The sequence below is a fragment of the Chrysemys picta genome, chromosome 1 (genome assembly GCF_011386835.1).
Source record: "Chrysemys picta bellii isolate R12L10 chromosome 1, ASM1138683v2, whole genome shotgun sequence".
NCBI classification, from domain to species: Eukaryota; Metazoa; Chordata; order Testudines; family Emydidae; genus Chrysemys; species Chrysemys picta.
The window spans coordinates 180,358,520-180,381,860 of record NC_088791.1 but is presented as its reverse complement, the minus strand read 5'-3'; the positions used below and the strand labels follow the sequence as shown (position 1 = coordinate 180,381,860).

Genomic DNA, 23,341 nt, shown 5'->3' with positions numbered 1-23,341 from the left:
GACTCCAGGAGCTGGGCCCCTAGCATGGGCCTGTAGTGCCTATGACTTAAACCAGGCCTGCCCAGACTACCTCGTCTCACTTCCTTTTTCCATTGCATAGAGGAATGGCTTATGGAGAGCACTGTTCATTCTTACAGGTACAATCTAACCAGTTATGGAGGAGGGGGCTCATTGTTGTGGTATCTTATTTGTTCCTTTAAAGAAAGCAGCAGATGCCACTTCCTTTAGTTGGGAACTTCTTAAGATGCTTAGGCTAGCCCTTGTCACTGGTGGTTAAAATGGATTGCAACAGGAGGGGGAACTATTCCTATACCAGTTAAGCAGGAGAGGGAGCCGTGGAGGACCCTTGCTTACCCAAGCTATGGAAAGAAGGGGCTTTTAGCACAGGAGAAGGAGATCCATGGCTCCACCTACCCCATACTTTAACACTTGTTTGTTATTGTCAGGGATGCAACACTGTTCAGGGGAGAGGATCCTGGGCTTGGAATCAGGAGATATGGATACTCTTCCCAGCTCTGCCACTTACTTGTTCTGTGTCCTCAGGCAAGCCATTTAACTTCTCAGTGTTTCAGTTTCCCCATCTGTGTGATGGAGATAATGATACTTACTATTCATTACAAAGTGCTATAGGAGCAAAGGATGATTAGTGTTCTGAAAGTGCTCAGTTATTTATTTATTTTCATGCATAGAGAGAAGTGAGCTTGAAGAAAAATGCATTTGTTAAAAAAAGCAGTGTCACATACAAAACAAATAATGTGTATGAACACCTAATGAACCACAGAGTGCATTTTTCTGCTGCTGGAGTATAAAGAATATATACAGTATGCCTTTAAGTGCTGCTTCACTTCACCAGTTATCCCCACACAACCCTTGATTGCTCAGTGCATGACCAGTGAAGGATGAATGTATTACTGGGTCAAAAATGTGTGCCATGCAGTGCTACTGTAAGTTGTTCCGTCTCACCATGACTAGCCTGAAATCAAGATTTGTTCAATCCAGTGACGAATGAATACTCCACCTCCTGTTTCTCATGATTGTTTTAGTCACCCCTCTGTGCTAAATGCAGATGTTGTTTAGCTCTCAATAACAGAAGGCAGAACATGAGCGATTATTGTAGGCTTCTTGTCTCTTCAGGAAAGAGCAGAGTGAGATGTGCAGCTACAGTAATCCCATGGAAGAGATCAGGGGAATAGTTTAAAAATTAACCTTCTTTCTAGAAATTACATAATAAAAAGACTCTCTTCAGTGGGAAGTCTCTTACTGAAATTTTGAAGTCAGATTATGAAAGCACACAAAGAAGATATAGATGTACCTAGAGCTGGGCTGTACTTTAATACAACTCATCCCAAATATATTTAATTCCATTTTACATGCATCTATTACTCCGGTTTGGTTTTTATATTACCAAATCATGCCATCCACCACACATTTGTGCCTCTTGAAAATATAAAAGCAAAGTATCTACTGGAACAGGAAATTGGTGCTTGACAATTGAGCTAGATACTTTCATAGTAAACTTGAGAAATGCCCAGCTCATATGCTATGCACTGTTCTTCCACTAAAATATTGGGCAAGGATATCATTAAGCCATAGCATTTAAAACTTTTTTCTGCCACAAATACCACCAAATTCAAACCAGCAATAAAATTATTGAACACCTTGGTTGCTAGATCATGTAGACAGACTCATTTCCACTGAATGTGCTTCAGAATACGCATCAGAGGTGAAAGTCCTCTACTGGCAGAAGGCCCACACAAGACTCTCGGTATTGCAGTACCCTTGCATGTGGGAGGTTCATGGATGGAGCAGCTGTGCATTGAGGAATAGGGCTCCATGTTGGCTCAAAATAGGCCATAGGGTAGGAGGAAGATATGGGGATGGGCTCATTAGGTCCATGTTTATATGACTGAATGGCCAGAAGTCCCCACAAAGAGGGCAGAGGAGAAACAAGCTTGTACTCTAATCCATGATGGGGAGGGAAGATTGAATGTCACCCTACAGTATATACCTGCACCTAAAACACTAGTTACTTGCCAAAGGAGGATTCAAAGTTCCATACTAGGTGAATGCAAAATAAATGAAAACCCCACTGTATGGGTTTAATCATGGAGGCAGATGAGGAAGCAGAAGATAAGCAGATGCTCACTGCCCATCTTCAGCCACAATGTAAATACAGACATCTCACAGGAATAAACGTATTAAGGAGATTGTTTTTCATTTACTGGTACGGTGTGTGGTTTATGTATAACTAGGCAGTTGAAAAGAAAGTTTGCTGTTCCATTTTCCTTGTGCTGAACCTCTACAGATAAAAGGACTCTCTATCTGCTGAAGATGAAGCTGCCATTTTATTTCACAGATGCAAAGTGTTAGAGTGAGTCACTGTGCCCCATCTGACAGAGGCTTAATATTTGCTCTGTCTTTCTTGTTTTTCCTTAAGAAAAATACATGGAACGATGCACTTCAGCACTGCTCTTAACTTTGCCATAATCAGTCTCTGCAGAGCTGGCTCCGAAAGTGAATCAAATCTGGATATTGTCTATTGGATCGAAGAACACTAATCACAAGGCCACTTAACCAATACTCAGTACGATCTCCATTCCTCTGCTCATTCATATTCTCCCCTCTTTATTCTCTCAACCTTTCATTTCTATCCCACAGATTCACCTCTCCTACTCCATTCCTCTCTCCCTACTCAAACATGCTCATCTCCGATCTTCCTTCCATCCTCTGCGCACATTCACACATACACACAAACACACACACTCAAGGGTAGACACTCTCATTAGGTCCCAAAGCTAATTCCCCTTGTTTTTTTGTTTCTCTTAAGGTGGAGATTCACACTCTCTCATAATCTCTGGTTTCTGTGGGGGTGCAGTAAAGCTACAATAACTTTGGGCTACATGAGTGCCCTCTTGAACTTCCAGGCTAATATACCTGTAGAACCTATTTATTTGGTCAATGTTTTCTTTAAAATTGACTTCCAGATGACTATCCTTCAGTTAAAACACTAAGGCCATGTCTATACATACAGTGCTGCAGGTGCAGCTGTGCCACTGAAGTGCATCTGATGAGGACGCTGTATGCCAACAGGAGAAAGCTCTCCCATCAGCATAAAAACCCCACGTCTGCAAGCAGCATAAGCTATGTCAGCAGGAGAGCTTCGCCTGAAGACAGCACTGTGCACACAAGCACTTATGTCGGTGTAACCTACGTCACTCGGGGGGAGGTTATTCACATTCCTAAACAGTATAAGTTTTGCCAACATAGGCTGTAGTGTAGACATAGCCTAATTCTCACTTCACTGAGCATCCTTCCCCTGAGCATCATGTAAGGTCCCTAGTCATGGTGGAGTCACAGACACTGAGTCCAGGAGTGCTGTGACACAAATGCTTAGTGTTTAGCAGGCTACACAATGAGAGCGTGAGTCCTTTCTCTCTTAATAGGGCAGGGGTTCTCAGAGATCTGTGAAGTGTGGCACACAGCTTAAAGGAGAGATTGTCTGATGGACCAACTCTTGTCCCAGTTGGGATCACATGAAAACTCTACAGTAGGGTTAGATTTAATGCCATTTTATTTTTCTTTCATTGGGATTTAGAAGCTGGCAGTATGGAGTGGAGCCTGCACCATGTGACCTGACAGCTATCTCTGGACCACTAGCAAGTGCTCAGCAGACCACCTGGGGCTCCTGGATCATAGCTGAAGAACAGCTGGAGTATAGCCATTAGCTACAGAGCTGAGACTTCAGTTGCACTGCCAAGTACAAATTGAGGTTTTGCTGACTAAAGTTGCTGCCCCATAGGAAGTTAAGATGACATTTAGACTATATCAGCAATGGCACTCATTACTTCTGACATTTTCACCAGGAAAAAAAAAATAGGAAAAAGTTGGCCTTGCAAGGTTATGTAAGGTCTGGGAATGTATCCAGTCCTACACCTGAGAAAATGTTAGGACAACTTAAAGTATCAGGATACTCAAATTATTTTTGGCACAATATCTGCCAGGTAGATCAAGAAACAGATGATTGATATGTACATTAGATATTTGTCAGGACATGTTCTCCATGCTCCAGACAGGTGGGCAGCTTCTTTCACACATCTCGGAAGCATGGATGTCTCAGCCAACAGTCACAGTTTAAAAAGAAAAAAATAAATCAACCACATAAATGGTCTACTCAGAATCAAGCAATCATATAACTAACCTTATGATGAGGAAAGATTATAGAGTCCTTGCAAAAGTGCAAAAACTTGCTTTGCCAACAATGATGTGCCAGTCTTATACTATTCCCCTCCCCGAGAAAACTTCTTGGCCAGAAGAAAGAGATTCAAGCCAAAAAAGTTCTCCTGAGCTCCAGCCAACTTCATCAGGATATTTCCTACCATAAATGGCCTTTTGGCAACAAGGAACTAAAACCAATGACTGTGCCTATCTCTCCAACCAACCTACTTCTAGTACTTCAAACTTATTTGTGGGGCTCACAGTAATTTTCCTATCCATATACAGCATTATTCTAATGAGTATATTAATGAGTAAAATTTAAGCACATGCACTATCTAGACAGCATTACACTGAAGAATTTCTGTCTCACAGCAATTTAGTAGACACACTGCTATCACTGAGTGCCTGATACAAAAAAATCATGTGCTGCTAGAAAAACCTCTGATACTAGTGATGTGGTTTAGAAACAAGAAATGATGAATTCTTGCCAGACTTGTTCCTCATTAAGGAAAATGAAGATCACCTTCATTCACAGAGAGTAAGGCAGATTTTTCAGTGTGCATGCCAACCTATTGATATTTGTGAGGGCAACTGCTTTGCTCAATTACTTCCTCCCAATCTACCGATAACAAGAGAGCCCTAGAGAGTGTGTGCTCATGCATCAGTGGGCAGATCCAGGAACAGTCAGTGCAGACCCTTTTGGATTAGGAGGCTTGAGTGTGTCACTAAAAGGAGAGGCTAATCTTGGACTGGTCATCAATGGAAAATGAGACGATGACATAACCTGTATGGAGAAGCAGATTCTTTCAGCATACTCCCCCACCACACTGTTCATAGATTTAGGAAGAATCATACTCAGATAGTTGCTTGCCTTAGACAAAAACAAGGGCGTAGCAAACACAATGGAGTTTGAGTTGGCTTTAATTTTTAAAGCCTTAGATGGTTTGACAACTGCAGTCAGAGCCTGGATCTGTTAACTTTCTGAATATGATGCAAAACCCATCTTTCCACTCAAACATTATGGAAGGAGGGCATGTAGAGGGTTGGGGAATTTTATCTGGGCTGGAAGCTTTTGTTGCTGATCTTTTTAGAGGGAGGATGGGCACTCTATTATGTTATTATGATTTTTTAATGATACGATTTGCCCAACTTTTTGAAATTTCTATTGGGAAAATTAAAACAAAATATTTCATTTGGGGTTGGATTGACCTAACTCAAAACATTATGATGTGTGAAACTGAAACAAAACATTTTCTATCAGTACCCCTGAGGGAATTCTGCACCAAAAAAATTAAAAATTCCATACCAAAAAAATAAAAATTCTGTGCACAATATTTTAAAATTCTGCAAATTTTACTTGTCAATAAATAAATGTGGAGGCTCCAGCATGGCTGTGAGGTACACAGGCCACTGGCTGCACAGAGGTGGGAGATCACCAGCAACCTTCCCCACTCCCTGGAACACAGATTCGACAGTGAGGCTGCACCTGACCCCGACACAGCAGAAGGACTGGGCCTGCTCCAAAGGTCCATGTCCTGAGGATGGGGAGCTTCAGGGTGATCTTCCACATCCGTGCAACCAGTGCGCCCCATCTAGGGTGACCAGATGTCCCGATTTTATAGGGACAGTCCTGATTTTTGGGTCTTTTTCTTATATAGACTCCTATTACCCCGCACCCCCGTCCCGATTTTTCACATTTGCTGTCTGGTCACCCTAGCCCCATCCAGGTGCTGATTGCACATTGATTTATTGACAGATAAAATCTGCAGAATTTTTACTTTTTTGGCACAGAATTTTCAATGTTGGGGGTCAGAATTCCCTCAGGAGTAGCAGGTGAAGCAACTCACCAGGATTAACAGCCCCATGCCAGGTGCCGCAGGTATGGGCAGGCAGACTCAGCCCAGCAGGATTCCAGTGTGGAGGGGCTTAGTGTGGAGTGAGAGGGTTATGGGTGGGGCAATCTGGGTGAGGGCAGTGAGAGGATGCAGGGGGATCTGGATGCACAGGGGCTCGTTGGGGGTGTGGGGGCTGAGGGGGCAGGGGCAATAAGACTCTGCAGGAGGGTCCAGGGGAAGGTGGTTCTGACTCAGCAGGGCAGGTCTGAGTGGCTCAGCGAGGAGATCCATGTGCTGGGGGAGTGGGTCTTGGTGGGGTGGGGGTCCAGGTGCAGCTGATTGTGGCTCAGTGGGGTGAGGATCGAGGTGTGGGGGGCTCATAGGATGGTCCAGATACATGGGGGACTGGGGCTCATCAGGTTGGGGGGTCAAGTACAGGGGACTCAGTGGGGGTAGTCTGGGTGTAGGGGTGGGGGTCTGGATGCAGGGAGATGGGGCTTGGCAGGGGATGGTCTGGGTACAGGGGTGGGTGGAATGGAGAGCAGCTCCCTGCACAGTAACCCCTTCCTCCACGTCTGAGGCGCAATGGGGGCAGGAAGCAGGGGAAGTGTGCTCCTCCCCCACCCCCAGCCCAGCTGGGACTAGCAGCTGAGCCCAGCACAGGGTAGGAGCCACTAGCTGGGGTGAGGCTGGGGAGATCCAGGTGCAGGGGGGTGGGGCTCAGCCAGGAGATCTGGATGCGGGAGGGCTCCAGATGCAGGGGGTGAAGCTCAGTAGGGTGGGGGTTCCAGTGCAGGGGAGAGGTGAGGCTCACCGGGGGGTCTGCATATGGGAGGGATCCAGATGCACAGGGGTTGGGCAGACAGGGGTAGATCTGACCCAGCACCAGCTGGGGGGTCCACAGCCCTTCCCACCTGCAGTGATTTACCTCTCTGCCAGCTGTTCTGGGCACCTAAAAATGATGCCCGCACTGCTGTGGAAGGCTGCGTGGCCACTTTTGAGGCTTCCCTTTGCTTCCCCATCAGAAAGTAATTTTTCTGCAGAGAAGCAAAGAAATCTGCGGAGGATATGAATTCTACACACGTGCAGTGGTGCAGAATTCCCCCAGGAGTACCAATTAGGTCAGTTCAACATTAATGTATCTGCTTGAGCTGGCATGTTGCCTTCTGGGAGTTGTAGTTTGGGTTTCTCATGTCACCATTCTCCTCTGAGTTATGCTCTTTACATAGACTGTATATTCCATGATGCATCATGGTCATGTGATACCTATGATGCACTGTGGCAGTGCAACCAGAGGCAAGATCATAATGTATCATGGGAGATGAAGTCAGGGAGCCCAGCAATCACATTTCTGCAGCTTTCAAAAACCAGAAACCAATTGGCCTTTAAATCTGGACTCAAAAATAATTCAAGTAAAAGAAATGATGCACCTGAAAATTAAATATAACAATGTTCCCATGTTCTGTCACCCATATAGTCAGATGTCTAAGGCTGGGTCTACACTACCCGCCTGAATCGGCGGGTAGAAATCGACCTCTCGGGGATCCCCAAATCGACGCTCTTACTCCACCAGCGGAGGTGGGAGTAAGTGCCGTCGACGGGAAGCCGCAGAGGTCGATTTTGCCGCCGTCCCTACAGCGGGGTAAGTCGGCTGCGATATGTCAAATTCAGCTATGCTATTCGCGTAGCTGAATTTGCGTATCTTAAATCGACCCCCCCCCGTAGTGTAGATGTAGCCTAAGTAAATTATCACAAGTTTCCTCACTATAAAACTGTTTAGTTCACAAACGATTTGGAATAATGTTAGCAAACATTAAATTATAAAGGTAAAATAGAAGCACAACTACTCTGCTCACGTGCGTCTCTCAGCTACATTTTCTCTTGCTGACCTGTGTCCCACTCCCTCTCAGAGCACCCTTCCAGGGTCAAGTAAGCGCTGTCCGAAGACAATGTGAGCTGCAGGTGACCACACCTTTGAAAAATTAGGGTCAGTATGTCTCACTCTGGGCACAAACCACCTCTTTCACACATATTAACAGCTACCCAGGACAAACACCGCCAAAACCTAAATTTATAACCATCCAACTCAGAATAACCAGCCACTCAGATTGTCAGTTTACATGCTTTTTCTTAAACTATGAGACTTATTTGATTTGACAGAGACAAAGAAAGCACAGGTTATATATCTGAAAGTAAACTAACCTCTTAACTGATTGTTAGACCATGACAGAGGTAATGAAGAAAAGGCCTTAAATGTAGATAAAGCCATGTTGTGAATAGTATATGATTGGCTGGCAGAATGCTGCTGCTAATTATTATGTCATTTGAGCGAAAAGGGTTTTGACTGTGAAAGAAATGGTAGAATGGCTATCATCTGTGGCTGGAGGTTGTATTTAATGATAGTTAGGTGACTAACTCCCCTGGGTGCCTTTGAAAATTTCCCCATTAGAGTATGCCTCTGCTCCTTCTCCCATTGAATATACTAGAGGAGAGTTGGGCCCTTTCTTTGCGAGTCTATGAAAATCATTTGAAATCTGGAAAGGACTATAACATAATCCTTTCACTATAGGTGAAATCCTGGCTCTATTGAAGTCAATGGGAGTTTTGCCATTGACTTCAATAAGGTCAGGATTTCACTTTACAATTTTTTGGTTGCTTGTTTGTTTCTGGTTCACTTGATAATAAACCAAACAGTTACATGAGAGATCCAGACCACATGTACCTACTTAAGGCAGTCTACACTACAGCTGTTAGATGTCTCTGGTTCAGGAGACTAGGTTAGGTAGTTGGCCCTGATACAAAATTTGTATGTTTGAGGGAAGAACAAGTTTACATATAAGACTAAATCTTTCTACAGCTTTAGTCCCATAGTCTCTCTTTTTCAGGGATTGGTTGGACACACACTCAAACTTCTTCAGAAACTAAAAGACATGCCGAAATAAAAAAAAAAAAAAAAAAAAGAAAGGTACTACAGAAGTGAGCAAAAATCATTACAGTATAGTCAAAACTATTTTTTGGATATATCCACTGAGACTCCAATTATAATGCATTGATTTACTCCATGGCATCATTGAATCAATTTTTATGATTTTAATGTTGTATTTTTATATCATATAGTAAGGCTCATACAATATCTGTGTTTAATATTAAAGTATACAATGTATTCTTATCTTAATCAAGACATACCTACTTCTAAATCAAACAAAAATTTACATGTCCAATAAAAAGACCTAGAAGTTTGATATTTTTTTCTACCAACTAGTAAATCAACACCGGGTTAACAGAATGTGCAGATAATTATATATGTGTATATATTTTAAGTGTTTGTAATTAAATTAAACAGCATACATGTATAAATGTCTCCCCCCAAGCATAGTCAAACCTGTCATTGGCTAATTGATTAATATAAATATATTACTTTTAAACACACTTGCCTTTAAGAGAGCCTATAGCAGGGAATATTGTTATATATAAATGGTGTATGAATGTAATAGATTACCTCACTTCCCCCCATTTTCTCCCAAGTCTTGGTAGAAAAGGAAATTAAGGGAGACAAACTGAACTGTGATGCTTAGGGAGTCCCTTGCTTCTGCCTGTCACAGTTTTAAGCCTGCTTGGGGCCTCCTGGGAGTCTGGCTATTCTTACTCCTTCTCTGCCAACCAGACAGTAACGGCCCACTGCTTTTATTCATTATTCTGAATGCAATGCACTAAATTTAACAAGTAACACACTCAGCGGGAATTTATTGGCCTTTTGCAGCATGATTGCAAGGCTGGATATGGATATGGATTCCAATTACCGCTGACACCCAGATAAGAGGAATAAAGCCTGCATATGTTTGTTATTAATCAGAGGTGATATTTTGTCTGAAAAAGAAAAGGAAAATAAAACAAGAAAAAATGTAAAATACTTAATTAAATATTTTCTTCTTACCAAAGGTCAGTTGATCCACAATAAAAATATTTAGATCCAATGTTGCAATAGTAAAAGGAAATATAGATTATATCAAAACTACCCATGACAGTAGGTAAATAACAGACAGATTATAGAAATATAGGCAGATAAATCATATCTCAGAAGATATGTCACTTGTATTGTGACTTAAAATGAATGTGTAGAATGAGTGTGTACACACACACACACAAACACATATATTAACACTCAGAGTAAAAATTCCATGTAATGTATTCTAGAGGACTGATGTTCATGTTAATCAGATAGTAAAAAAAAAAAGGGGTAGGAAGAAATTAATTCTTCTTGTTCATATTTGAAGCTTAAAAGAGGTGCAATGTGAATTGGTAAAGAACAATCCAAAGAGCACTGTGTCAGGAAAGTATCCAGAAACTGACAGATGTGAAATACTGTAGATGTATTTCATTCCCAAACACTCTTCCAGCAGATTAGATAGTATAGATAGTAACCATTTAGCAATATGTGATTTTATTTATCTTATAATACGGCAACCCACACTTATTAAGCATTACCAGTATTCAGAATAGTAATAGGCAAGAATTAAGAAGTATTCCAAAGGTTCAGAATTTCCATTCAGTTTGGACCCAGAAGGTCAGAGGCTTTTCCAAGCAATCAAAACCATTAAGGTCTGGAGATTTGGGCAGGAAGATTCCTGAAGTTTCTGGTACTATTTCTGGTCAGGCTGGAATTATCACAAGAAGAGCATTTTCTTGTAAGTGGTCCAATATTTTGCTTCCAGTCTCCTCCTGAATCAGAAGCAGGAAGTTCAAAGACTAGTCACAAAACCAAATATTTATATATATATATGGAAAGACACTTAACAGAAGATGTTTAAGCCTCTGAAAAGATTCGACTTAGATTTTGGCTGAAAACTTTTCATAAATTAAGTGAATGCTGGGAAAGGCACTGGTTTCAGAGTCCTGACAACCACAGTGCTCTGTTTATTCAAAAACAGCTATATGCTGGGAAGTGGCACTGAAAATGTCCCCATATTGCCCCAACAATATGCTTCATTCCTAACCTGGAGGGAAACCCCAATCTCCATGTCCATTCATTGCTTGGCCTCTGCTAAGACTGCCAGTGACAATACAAATTGTGAGGTGGACATTTGCCCCCTAGGAACTGAACTGAGACCAGTAATTCATTTCGCACAAACTAATCAAGAGCCTTTCAATTATTAATGTGGGCAACTCCCAATCAGGGCTGGATTTGAATCAGTGATGCAGTTTGGGGCAAAATTTCATAGAGGATTTTACCATTTCACCCATTCCTAATTTAGAATTCTATATTTCCAACCACTTCGTTGTCATCTAATGCAAGAGCAGCCATATAAAACATTGGGAGAAAAACATACTTCTGCATACTGTATTGTATATACAGTACAAGATGGCTTATCTCTATGGTGACATTTCTCTTCTCTCGTGAGAAGAGATGGACCAGCTCCTTTATATCTACACCACTCAGAGTGATCCCTCCCTCCCACCTTAGGAAAAGAAATGTCATAACCAAGATTAGCCATCACAAACATATACAAGATAGCTGTAGATAAAGTATATGTTATATTAAGATACGAGTGTCTCATAAAGGGAAGGAGAAACATATCTTTACTTTTAACCAAGAGAGTCACTTACATGACTCAGAAAAGCCATAAATGTTTTGCCCTATCATTTTTGTTATTTTACTTACCGTAACCCATGAATAAGTGTTTGGATACAGGGTGGAACCGGGGAAAGGAATAGTGTTACACGGCTACAAACAACATGTTTATCGTGATCTGTTGATTTACTTTAACATTAACAACATAATAAATATATAATAATGAATAATGGATCTGTCTATAAAATAGCTCTGCTACATTTGCTTCTGTAGAGGATTACTCACTGTACATATTAAATTAAATCCACCCATGATTTCATATTAAAAAGATTTTGGGTCAGTGAGATAGAGTTGAAAGCCAACAGCCACATTTTCATGTTTAGCCATTTGTATTTTCTTGAAATACATTATGTATGTCATTAAGGCAGAAAAGGAAACAGATAAAGGCCTGATTCAGCACAGCACTTATTTAAGTGCAGAACTTTAACCAGGTGAGTAGTCCTATTAATGTCAAATGAGGATTGAAATCAACTGAAATACTCACATGCTTAAAGTTAAGCAGGTAGATGAATGCTTTGCTGAATTGGGGCCCAGGAACAGCTTAAATGACCACATTAATTACAAGGAAAAAGAGGACAAAAAATGTCAAACAGTACAAGTTGTCAGAGTCTCAGAAACAGGCAGAACAAAGAATCTTCCCTGGAGAGATTAGGGTAGAAGGACATTTTAACATGGTGGCCATTTTTCCTTTTCTGCTTATTGGCATCAGTCACAAATCAGATCTGAGCTGGGGAGAAGGACGTAGTTTGCCCAGCTTAAAGTGAACAGTGAGGATAAAAGCAGAGAGAATGGAGATAAAGGGCCTGATCCGAAGCCCAATAAAATCAGCGAGAGTCTTTCCATTGACTTCAAGGGGCTTTGGATCAGGCCTATACAGATGGCTGAAGCTGTAGTGGTCTAGATCAGCAATTCTCAAACTTTAGCAACCCGAGGACCCCCATTTTCTTCAATTTTTTTTGCAGACCCCCAAGATCCCCTGCTCAGCCCCATGGCCCACCCCAACTCCACCCCTCCTCCAAGGCCCCACCACCACTCCATCTCTTCCTGCCACCACTTCACCGCTGCCCCTCCTCTTCTCACCTCTTTCTGCCCCCTTCCCCAAGCGCACCCGGTCACTGCCTTCCCAGCGCCTCCTGCATGCTGCTGAACAGCTGTTCCCTGGCGTGCAGGAGGTGCTGGGAGGAAAGGAGAGGAGTTCAGGGAGGGAGGAGGAGGAGTTGATCAGTGGGGCTCACAAACCCCCTGGAATATCCTCACGGATCCCCAGGGGCCCATAGACCCCAGTTTGAGAAATGCAGGTTTAGACAATTTTAAGCCTTTTAAGTCATGGCAGCTTATCTGCCCTATTGCGTATATATAAGTTTGTTGCAAACTTGAAAAACAACTTGTCCAAGATATTGTTGTGACAGCTTCATGTTACAACTGGAGTTTTACTAGGTGAAAAAAAGGGGGAATGTAGTGGTTTGTCAGCACTACAGTGAATTAAAAGAGCTTAGTCTGTTGCTTTAAAATGTTAATGGAAAAAACAGCACCTTTTGAAAATGATTAGAGTTTAATATGGGAATTATATATTTGTCTCAGGAGAATTTGTATTATGTCTGCAAATCAATCAAGGTATGGTAAAACAATTTCAAATGAATCACAGTTGAATGCATAAAATTTGGGGACAAAGAACGATAGCTGCACATAACAGACAGATGACAATACTTATCAAAAGACAGGGAAATGCATTTCTTCTTCTTCTTGTAAATATATAGACTCATAGATTTCAGTAGTTTCCACTATAAATGACAAATAATTTTTGTTTACAGCACAATTCCTAGAAAGCTATTGTGCCCTCCATACTTTCACGATCGGGCACTTTTGATGTATATTAGATCAAGGTTCTCTTGATTTAAGTAAAATCACCAAAATGTGGATTGCATTGATAACTTTAATGTAAAATATTACTGTCTCCTTTTTTTGAATTTCTCACAATGCTATTAACACACTAATCCTTGCAAATCATTTAAGAAATAAGGACAGGCGAAAGCATCACATTGGAAGGGAATAATTTCATGCCTCAGCTGTGTTGTGAAGCATGAGGTAGGAGAATGAGTGACTTCAGTCACCTGAGAAGTGCAATAATTCCCAGAAATGCACTGCCTGATGTATCTTATTGCTATTACTGCATGGAAATTATTTTAGAAAAGGTCTAACCCATGGATTTACTAAGGATTATTAGATATGATTGATTAGTATGGCAACCCAGACACAATTTATAACCCACTATTTAATATACAAGGGGAAGCAGGCTGGGTTAGGCCACTGATCTAACTTTTTAAATAAAACACACATTTTAAAAATTAAAAATGCCTGACTCCAGTAAAATGTTTCTGAAAGCCCTGACCTACTGTACTTTTACAAGCTCTGCTACAGTAAAAAATGGCTTTTGCGCAATATATTGTACCCTGGAAGGCTCTCAGTAGAACTGGACGGACAATTCTATAGCTTCCCAGCAATGACATTTGTGCAGTCCTGCATCTCGGGGGATTCAATGACATTTGTGTGGGCAATGGAGAGGTAGCCTCTGGAGAGGTAGCCTCTGAATGGAGAGGTAGCCTCTGTAATACTGTTACATGACCTCATGATCTCCTTATTGGTGGGTTAACACAGACATGTAGAGTCCCTGGAACAATAACAATGGCACGAGCTCAATCTAACAACAGAACATCTATTTATTATTGAAAGAGGGTACAGAGACAGCTTCCCTGCTGTTGGTACAGTTTCCCTCTCTGCCCAAGTCAGAAAGTACACACCTCAACTCCTCTAAGTGTTACTTCCTCAGACAGAAGTCCTTCCATCTGGGAGGAACTACACCTTTTAGAGGCTCTCTGTAGGAATGCCAAGAAACAAGCACTCACCTAGCCAGTACAATAACTTTGCTACAAAATCATCTAGTCAAAGAAAGATCTCTAATACACTAATTTTTGTTTTTGCCTCTTGTTCACTTAGGGAAATGGGGATGGAAATGATGTATGGGCATATGTAACTTTAAATTCAGAGCGGGATTTATGGAGGCATCCCCAATTTATGGTTTTGGATTTAATTCATTATTATCATAAACCTACCTTCCATAGGGACTGGGACTCTGAAAGAGAGGAAAGCTGGAAGTGAGATCTTTATCTTAATTTGGTAAAATATTACTTTAGGTGTGACGATAACCAAAATTGGTTAAATGTTTGATATGTGCTTAATTTTGAGGCCCTGTGGCTGGCAGAGGTAATCTATCCTGAAAAGGGTCCTTTCAGTGACTTCATAGAACTCCTCCTCCCACACATTCTGTATTTGAAAAGTAAGGGTACGTCTTCACTACCTGCCGTATCCGCGGGTAGCAATCGATTTATCCGGGATTGAAGTTGTGTATCTTGGATCAATCCCACCCCCACACCCAGTGTAGACCAGCCCTGAGTGTTTAGTTATGGTTTGGAACCAGATGTATAAAATCTGTCAGCAACATTAAGATTAGAGCTGGGTGAAAATAGTAGTTTTACCAAAATATTAGAATTGGAATAATTTTAGTTTTACAGGTTTTTTATAAGGAGCAATTGTTTTAGTTATTCAAAATTATAATAAAAAAATTTCAGTTTTGAATATATTTGGTTCTCGGGTTTTGTTTTTCCCCCCTCAACTTTGACACTGAAAAAAAGGGGAGTAAAGGGAAAAAAGAAAAGAAAATGAAACTCTTTTATTTTGGGGTTTTGTTGAAAAATTGGAAACTTTCGATAGATAGATAAACACATAAATAAATAAATAAATTTTGTTTTGAAAAAAAAATGGCCATTTTTCAAAGAAAGAATTTTTGTTTGAAAAATCTCTACAAGCTCTAATTAAGTTTCCTAAATTATGTTTATGGTTCAAATGTTTCTTCTTTTGCCTTAAGGTATAGTTAGTACTTCTCTCATTTCGCATATTTTGAGATGCCATCCTGCCAGAGGATCTATCATAGACAAAGCTTTAGGCACCTAAATCTGGGGTTTAGGTGCCTAGCACCTTTGTGGATCTGGGGCACAGTGACAGGCTTTCCTCCCAAGCACCACTTATTCCTGGCTGATGACTGGACATCATTACCCTTGAGGGGGGGAAAAACTACCCTTAAGGGGTCAGTCTACCTCATCCAAGAGCCCTGAAATAGCAAGTAATTTTCAAGTAGTTATGGGTGAACAAGAAGTGATTTGGAGGTTCGGATGCTTTGGTCTACAAACAGATCTGAAAATCTTGAAAATGACACAGTGCAAGTTTCATGTTAGCTGATGATAAGTGATTTTTCGTTTGAGCTGGTTTGCTTATCCTCATTTTCAACTATTTTATATTATGGGCACAATGTCATGTTGATTTAGGCCAAACATTTAGATTTCAGATCTAAATTTTATAAGGCTTAAGCTCCCTCGCAATATTTTCATGCATTTAATTAAGGTTCCATTTAAAAGTTTTGTTTTGTTTTTGCTTGGCTTTGAACAGTGATTGAAGCTCCGATATTACAGGACTGTACCAGGATATGAGAGCTAGATAGTGGACCTGAAACTAGCTATAAACAAAACTGACCCTGACTAGCCTATATGTTAGTGCCCAAGCTGAGAAAGATGCAAAAAGTAAAATAAAAAAAATGCCACCCCATCCCCCAAATAAACAACTCACCATTAATGATGAGAAGTAAATTGGTTAAAAAAATCATATTTATCTCATGTGCCTTCAAAATGTTTAGTTGTGAATTTTAAATAATATATATACTGGTATTGTACAATGTACTCCTGACTTTGTATTAGCCAATTCGGTGTTGGTAAGATCCCAGCAGTGGTAATATGCAATAATAGAATCTAGCTGGATGATTCATCAGCCAATCAGCTTGTGGAATTTCTTCCATCCATTTTGTAATTCAGGAGGGACCTTCCCTATCTCACCCACCCCCATTCCCAGTTTAACCCTCCAATGATCCTTTTATCCCGTATTGAAAAGGGCTATAATCCACACTAAATATGCTAATCAAGAATTACCTTGAGAGTCTTTTTTGATCATTTGACTTACACAAATGTGCTAAACCGGCAGCTTTCTGCACAATTATCTGCATAGTAAAGTCACTGTCTCTTGTATGCGTTATACCATTTTCTTTGTCCTGTACAATAGGCAGGTTTTAAACATACTATTGTGTATCCCCAAATCCAGGCTGTGAGATTAGCTGAATGGGGTGAATTCCATACAAGCACGGCTGTTATCCTGGCTAAATGCTGTGACCTTCCAATCAAGAGATATTATTGCAAATAATTTTAAGGGGAACAAAGAGGAGAAGGAAGCAGTCTTTGTCCCCAGGATCCCCATTTAGATCTCTCTCTCTCTCTCTCTCTCTCTCTCTCTTTCCCTGGATCCCACAGAGAATATTCTGTGTCTGAAGATTTTTGTGGATAGCGGATGAAGTTCCATTAATGTTTGCATAAGCATCCTCTTTGCTGTGGGATTCCTTGAAAGAAGAGTGCTAAAGGCAGCTTCAGGAAGGGGAAGTCCCAATAGGTCTGTGGGGCTGTGCTGCCTGATGGCCAGTCAGGGAGCAGAGGGCCTCAGATGCATGTGTTCTGCACCAGGGGTACTATGCCTCTGGTGGAATCTCTGATCTGTGGGTTGAGGGAGTGAAACCCTTTCCACTTTTCAGGTGGGAAAAGCTTCACCCCCATCTCCATGGGAACAAGCTAGGGAAAACTCGCTGAGTAAATCACCATAGAAGTTTCCTTCAGCCAGTGCCTTCTCCTGAGCATTTTTCCATGGGGAGGGGCTATGGCCCTGCTAGCTGTTGTTATAATTGTCAGACCGTATTACTCATTGGACTGGCAGATGGAGAAAAGTAGGTTTAAAAACACTGCTAAAGAAAATGGTGGCTCTCTCTCCTTGTAGTTGATAGCTTAATATTTGATCTTTGGAGTAGATCCCATGAGGTACTGAGCTCCCTGAAGGCTCATTAAAGGGAAAAAGAGCTGAGGACCACACAGTATCACTCAGAAGGTGCTCAGCACCTCAGAGGATTGGGCCCTACATTCCTGCACAAAGAACAAGAAGAAAAGGGCAGAGTTTAGCATTACAAACATCAGGCTAGATTCTCAGCTGTTTGAAATTGGCAGAGCTCCACAGCCAAGCCAATTTGCACCATCTGAAAATCTGGACCTATGTATTAAAATAGGTCCCTTGGAAATATTGCATAGTCTTGATTGAAGCAGAAATGCCTAATGTGCCCTTCCCATTTCTATTATTTAAAGGGTCACTAATCAATCAGAATACCCAACTGAACTTACCTTACTGACCAATCTACATACCAGATTATCAATATTCATTTGGCGCTAATAACATCCCTTTCGTATATACCACACTGTGTGAATACAACCCTAGCCATCTCCCTCCTAGAGCAGGACTGGCGAAAACTGAGAACTGGGAAATGATCCCCTATGATTCGCATTGCAAACTGCAGGGAAAGTGCTTCTAACCACCAGCAGCTTCTGTTGGTACAGTAGTGGCGAGCCTAGGAAGGGTTAAAGTTTTGTCTGTGACACTGAAATTGAGGCCAGCTGTAGGTCATATTCACGTCCCAGTCACAGGAAAATGAACCTGTGAGACAGAACCTAATTATCTGCTAAACCAAAAGCCAGTCTCAGTTCAATAACTTACGACAGAGCTGGCAGCCAGATATAGTGTTGCCATGGTAACACTGAAAAAAACCCACTGCAGTGGAGAACAAGAAGGAAAAGAAGGAGACTGTAACCCTAAACATGCTGTAGCCATTTGCTGTTGGACAAGTATGTATGTCTAAAGAACCAGATTGCTACAGCTGTCTATCCACTTTAATATGCTCTATAATTACTGAAATGAAAAATGCAATTATAGTGTGCTCTGAGCTAAAATCTAGGAGTAACTGGCTAACTGGGAATTAATTTTAGAGTGAACAATATCAGCTTCTTCCCCTCTGAACATGCAGACTTAGAAGTATGTGGGGGTTGGAGAGCAAAGGCGCCTGCTTCATGCTCGTCCAAAATTCTTTCATATCAGTCAACCCTTTGGTTTTCACCATTGCGTTCCCTTCCCCCTATCTTCTCCCCGAAATATCCACAAGGGAAGAGTTTAGTAGATTAAAGCACTAACTCTCACTTTGGAGCTATTACTGTGGTTAAAGAACTATTTAAAGTTATGAGTAAGATGAGTTTAAAGGTCTCAGCTCAGTGACCGGGAAATGGTACCCTACACCAGACAGCTACAGTAGATCATATGCAGAGTCATCAATCTATGTTTCTAAAAGGCACAGAACTAAGGACCAATCCTGCAAACACTTACTACCAAGTATAGTGCTTGCTACCATGAGCAGTTCAAGGGAACTTCTGTTTGGTGGGAAGGGTGGGGCTCAAAGATAACATCAGAACTGGGCTTTTGTCTCTCCTCCTCACCGCCTCCTCCCATTAGCCAGATGAAAGGAAATCTCACCCTACAGCTGCCTGCACTGTACACAACTTGCAAATAACTAGAGAAGTCCACTTGCCTGTTTGCCAGTTTCTTAATTACAGCCACAAAAGTTCATTCAGCACCTAAAATGAATTCTTCATTTTGAAAACAAAGAATTACTGCTTGCTGCTTCACAGGAATCATGTCACTTTCTGAGCATTTTGTTCTATAGTCCTGATGTCAAACAGGTTAGCTGAGATTTCATAAGGGGTGGGTAGTTGTGCGAGAGAGATTAAATAAAATACCGTGGTTGGGAAAATAAATGTAAGCCAAAAAAACCCCAACCCAACCAAGCATCTATTTTGGTCGGCACTTCTGTTATATGTGCATTCAGGTTTCTAGTCAGTGTTATTCAAAGCAGATTGCTAAACAGTGAGATTCAGCCAATCACATATTTATGCTATTGAATATCAAAACACTGGGTAACTTTTAATTTAAAATTAGATTTCTACTAGGGATTTATAGTGGCAAAATCATTTCCCCCCCCCTGAAAGCATGATGATGAAACATCATCCTCATGTTTTTTATCTTATGTAGTTTTCCTTCATATTACTGGGCAAACTACTGTCCTGATCCTGCACCTTACTCAGGAAGAACTTCCATTATTCCAATTGGAAGTCTGCCTAAAAAAGGAATACTTATCCTGGTCCTCTGTACTTTGCAAAGCAGGTTGCACATCTACTGCTACTGCATGATGCTATATAAGTAATAAAGGAAAATGACTTGTTCAGCAGTATGTTATTGGATATCATAGTTGTTGCTCACTTTGTAGAGAAAAACAATTATTTTTCTTCCATTGCAGGCAGTAGGGAATACAAGTATGTAAGGTTCTCCTTGCATCTCTCAAATGCCAAAATTAAGGACCTAAGCTTGTAAACAATTACTACTGAATGTAGCATTTACTCCCATGTGTAGTCTCATTGAGCTGCAAGGGGCCTAGGATGTTTGCAGAGTGTTGGGGTATGTGTTCCTTCTATATGCATGCATAGTTCATTTAACAATAATGAACATCAAAGGGAGGATACACAGTTAGTTTCAATGGGCCAGACTGACAGCTGCCATAAGTGGGTGCATTTCTGCTGAAGTCAATGGAGCTGAACCAGCTTATGCCAGCCATGAATTTTGGCCCCATTTTTATCACTGCAAATATAAATGTCCCAACCGTGGACTTTAGCTGTGCTTTACATTTCTGAAGTGATTATAACATGCTTTTAAATCAATCTGGGAATGTACTCCTTCTTCAAGTTCTGCAAAGGCCTTATAGGACCAATTCCACAGCTGGTGTAAATAGGGTTAAATGTGCTGATTTATAGCAGGTAAGGATAGGGTCCACAAACTTGTCCAGAATACATTTTTTAAAGGCACATTTTAGTAGTGACTCCCGATTTTCTGTGATAAAGTCTAGTCTCACAGAAAATTCAAGAAGAAACAAATAGTACAGAAATGGGAAAACTGTTTAGGTAAGCAAACATGTTGGGAGAATGCAGGACCAGATTAAAGCATATTCAACCTGAACCCAAACTCCTGGAGCCACAGCAGATCAGAATCTCAGCTTTCATTTAAAGAAACGGAACAAAAGATAACCCTATAGATGCCATCTATATATTGAAAAGGTGACCAAAGTGTAACTGATGTCTGCCTGAGTATGCAGAGAGCCTGAAACAATAAAGCCAAGAGATGTGAACTGCCCTGAAAATTGTGGCTATCTCCAGGAGGGGCAGGGCCACGACAGGGTGTGGAGCAATGGGGAGCTCCATGTGAATTGTGCCTAAAACTCCAGATTGCCTTAATTCAGATATGGGATAATGGGATGATTGTTGACTGAGATCTCATTTCCTCTTGCTGTATTCTTGTAATTCTCACTGGTATGATTGAAGATTGTGCTTGAACAGCTAGAGGAGAACAATCCCAGCTATGACTTTACTAGGATGTTGCTTATTAAAGAACATCAGGCCTGTACATTTAAAATTGTTCTTTACAACTATGAAAATTATAAGCTAGAGTAAATGCTGCTGATCTCCAGTAGCTCCTCCACTGAAATGCAAACATGTGCCTCGGCTAATCCTCTGGGGCTTGTGCAAAATGGTAGGAAAAGATCATCAGTTAATGAAAAGGAGGACATCGCTCTGTCATGGCAGCAGCATTAGAGACATTTATTGATTAAAGTGTCTTTGATTTTTAGCATCAGCATTTACCAAAAAAAAAAAAAAAGAGAGAGAGAGAGAAAGAGAAATATTGTCAGGCTATTATGGCCATAACAGTAGTGCAGTCCAATGGCCAAATTCTGGCTTTTATATGTGTGCATGAAATGCCCACTGACTTCCAACTGCATCCACATACCTGGGGCCAGAATTTAGCCCCAAGAGATTTCACTCAAATCCCCACTGAAAACATTAGGCCATTTTAACTTCAGAATGTAATTCTCCAAATGATCACATCCAAATATTTTAAGGGAAGTCATCTCTGTGAACGAGCAACTTCATGTGGAATTTTTAAGAGGGCCCAATGGAGCACAGGCCCCTATTGCCATTTAAAGTCAATGGGATTCAAGTGCCTAATTCCTTCAGGCCCCTTTGACATCCTATCTATACTGTAACTGAAATGGCCCTCCACAGCCAAAACAAATACGTCTCAGTGGTTCTAAATTTGGCTATGGACTCACTGGGAGACCAAATCCATTTAGTCCAGTATGCGTGAATAGATCCCAGCCACCATGTAATCAGATTAAAATATCTGCTATAGCTACAGCTGCTATCTGGGCTAAAGGTGGGGTTGTTTTTTTAAATCTGGTTATAACGCAGTGAGTCTGCTTTCCTACTCCACCATACCTAGCATAGTCACCTATGCAAAGTGGCTGAAAAATGGTACCATTCTGACCTGGTAGTATTTTGTGCACAGGTGTAAATGACTACACAAGGTGCACGGCAATGGAGAACCAGGTCTGGTTTGTAATATCCACACCGAGTGGATCAAAGTCACAACTGCATTCGTTACAACTGTGCTGAGTACCCAATACTAAACTCAATTGTTTATACTGCACAGCCAGAACTTGAAAGAAATGACTGAAGAAAATACCAACTAAATCCATTTTGATTGTCTTCATATAACATGTTGTAGCATGTCTTGATAAACGGGAATTATAGAGCAGAGTATCTTGATCTAATCCTCTTAAAATCAACATTTATCAGTAGATATTACATTTTGGTTTTGTAACAAGAACTGAATGGCTGCCTTATGAAAGGGGGCTGCAGATTACATCAAAGCACATTTTAGCAAAAGTTATAGACATTTACAAATTATGGGCCCATAATTACGACAGATACAATATATGAATCATCCAGTCAGGTTGCAAGTTACAAAAACTAAACATCTCATTTAAATCCAGTATGAATATTTAAATTCAGTTTCCATTAAAAACAGTTTTTGTATCGAGTAAGACTGGAATATAGTGAGGTTGCTTCAGTTGCTACTTTAAAAAAAGTGTAAATAAACTGAATATGATTTTAGATTTCTTTGCTGAATAACCAAATATATCCTTTAATGGGATAACTTAAAGTCACACTGCAGAGCTGGTATTCAGCAATACTCCAGTCTTCAACCTGGGCTTTTTAGATGAATCTGTAATTTTTTTTATGTGAAAAGAATTCCTAGAGCATGAAATACATCCCTGTATGTTACAGTGGCCCCAGTCCTGCATTGCTTGGATTCCCAGAACTGCAGAAGAAAATCAATAGGCGTTTGGGGTGCATAAAAAAGGTAGGATCAGATTCATAATATGGATTATTTCAGCACTAGAAACTTTATGAGTGATTTGTTAGGTTGGAGGGGTGCAACTTTTCCAAACCTAACATTTACTGAGTAAAATCCTGTACCCATTGAAGTCAATGGCAAAACTCACATTGACTTTAATGGGGGCCAGGATTTCACCCATCATCTTTATGTCTAAGAGCTTTATCGTGTCCTTCTGTAAGTACATATGTAGGCAGGGAATTAATTTATACTGAAAACTACTCATGAAAACATCACAGTGCTACATAACACATCTTGCAATCAAATCCATATTAAAATCCCTCTATTATACAGAACAATGCACATGGGCTGAAAAAGTTACACAACTATCAGAAAAGGGCCAAAACCATCAGAAATAGCC

The 23,341-nt window shown here is 40.9% G+C and overlaps 1 protein-coding gene across 14 annotated transcripts in view; it reads right to left on the bottom strand.

Annotated features, from left to right (window-relative positions):
* The window catches only part of LOC112059026 (uncharacterized), a 439,279-nt gene that overhangs the window by 6,383 nt on the left and 409,555 nt on the right, over positions 1-23,341 (bottom strand). For all 14 annotated transcript variants that reach the window (XR_010594426.1, XR_010594423.1, XR_010594418.1 and 11 more), the window contains one exon: positions 527-581. The gene's annotated coding sequence lies outside the window, so the exon portion shown is untranslated. The remainder of the gene's footprint in view (positions 1-526; positions 582-23,341) is intronic.